Here is a 2,500-nt window from a genome sequence, read left to right on the forward strand (position 1 = left end):
GCCAACAAAGCAAGCATGGCTGACAGAAAGTGCTCAAAAGTAAGGCTCCACTTTAAGAATGTGCTAACTCAAATGCTAATGTACTGTACATTGGATGCCACTGTTTAGCATTAGAGATTTTACATGGCGATTTCAGCAGAACCAAATGTGTTTATACCAACGACTATAAAAATGGGACCCATTACCTCCCTGCTTGGCACTCAGCATCAAGGGTTGGAATCGGGGGTTAAATCACCACAAATGATTCCCGGGCGCGGCACCGCTGCTGCCCACTGCTCCCCTCACCTCCCAGGGGGTGAACAAGGGGATGAGTCAAGTGCAGAGGACACATTTTACGTTGTGTGACAATCATTGGTACTTTAATTAAAGCTACAACTAAGATGCGAGTTACAATCAAACAGCTGGTATCTAAGAAATACTGGAAATACACTGGACAAAAATATGAACACAACACTTTATTTTTGATCCCATCCATCCATCTATCCATCCATCTTCTTTCGCTTATCCGAGGTTGGGTTGCGGGGGCAGCAGCCTAAGCAGGGAAACCCAGACTTCCCTCTCCCCAGCCACTCCGTCCAGCTCCTCCCGGGGGATCCCGAGGCGGGAGACATAGTCTTCCCAACGTGTCCTGGGTCTTCCCCGTGGCCTCCTACCGGTCGGATGTGCCCTAAACGCCTCCCTAGGGAAGCGTTCAGTTGGCATCTTGACCAGATGCCCAAGCCAGCTCATCTGGCTCCTCTCGATGTGGAGGAGCAGCGGCTTTACTTTGAGTTCCTCCCGGATGACAGAACTTCTCACCCTATCTCTAAGGGAGAGCCCCGCCACCCGGCGGAGGAAACTCATTTTGGCCGCTTGTACCCAAAGCTCAAGACCAGAGGTGAGGATGGGAACCTAGATCGACCGGTAAATTGAGAGCTTTGCCTTCCGGCTCAGCTCCTTCTTCACCACAACAGATCGATACACCATCCGCATTACTGAAGACGCCGCCTGTCGACCTCACAATCCACTCTTCCCTCACTCGTGAACAAGACTCCGAGGTACTTGAACTCCTCCACGTGGGGTAAGATCTCCTCCCCAACCTGGAAATGGCACTCCACCCTTTTCCGGGTGGAATCAGCACCTCCAAGTCCGGGTCCATATTTCTCAATCCCCCCAAAAAAAGTTAAAGGTAAAGTACCACTGATAGTCACACAACTTACCCTCTACATTTGACCCATCCCCTTCTTCCACCCCCTGGAACGTGAGGGGAGTCGTGAGCAGCAGCGGTGGCCGCGCTCTGGAATAATTTTCGTGATTTAACCCCCAATTCCAACCCTTCAGCATCAAGGGTTGGAATTGGTGCTAAGCAGAGAGGTGAAGTGAAGTGAATTATATTTATATAGCGCTTTTCTCTAGTGACTCAAAGCGCTTTACATCGTGAAACCCAATATCTAAGTTACATTTAAACCAGTGTGGGTGGCACTGGGAGCAGGTGGGTAAAGTGTCTTGCCCAAGGACACAACGGCAGTGACTACGATGGCGGAAGCGGGAATCGAACCTGCAACCCTCAAGTTGCTGGCACGGCCGCTCTACCAACCGAGCTATGCCGCCCGGTAATGGGTCCCATTTTTTTATAGTCTTTGGTTTGACTCGGCCGGGGTTTGAACTCTTGACCTACCAATCTCAGGGCGGACACTCTAACCACCAGGCCACTGAGCAGGTCTACTATGTAAATCCATCCATTTTCTACCGCTTATTCTCCTTTGGGATCGCGGGGGCGCTGGTGCCTATCGCAGCTACAATCAGGCGGAAGGCGGTGTACACCCTGGACAAGTCGCCACCTCATCGCAGGGCCAACACAGATAGACAGACAACATTCACACTCACATTCAATGGTTCATGGATCCTGCACCAACAAGGATATAGGAGAACAGACAAAGAGTTGTTCATCGTTCTGCGTGCGTTCTTTGAACAATTAAACCACACACAAAATAGGAAGATCAAAGGATTCCTGGGCTTGGATTGGTCTATGGCAGTGGTGACAAAGTCAAGGCCCGCGGGCCAGATCCAGGCCGGAATGAATTATCTATGGATGATATTTGATTAGTATCACGGTGGAAGAGGGGTTAGTGCGTCTGCCTCACAATACGAAGGTGCTGCAGTCCTGGGTTCAAATCCAGGCTCGGGATCTTTCTGTGTGGAGTTTGCATGTTCTCCCCGTGAATGCGTGGGTTCCCTCCGGGTACTCCGGCTTCCTCCCACTTCCAAAGACATGCACCTGGGGATAGGTTGATTGGCAACACTAAATTGGCCCTAGTGTGTGACAGTCATGAAAATAAAGAAAACCCATTGAATGAGAAGGTACTTCCAAACTTTTAGCCTGTACTGTACATTATGGATTGAACTTTCACAGTATCATGTTAGACCCGCTCGACATCCATTGCTTTCCTCCTCTCCAAGGTTCTCATAGTCTTTGTCACCGATGTCCCACTGGGTGTGAGTTTTCCTTGCCCATATGTGG

This window comes from Nerophis ophidion, linkage group LG13 (genome assembly GCF_033978795.1).
Source record: "Nerophis ophidion isolate RoL-2023_Sa linkage group LG13, RoL_Noph_v1.0, whole genome shotgun sequence".
Lineage (NCBI taxonomy): Eukaryota > Metazoa > Chordata > Actinopteri > Syngnathiformes > Syngnathidae > Nerophis > Nerophis ophidion.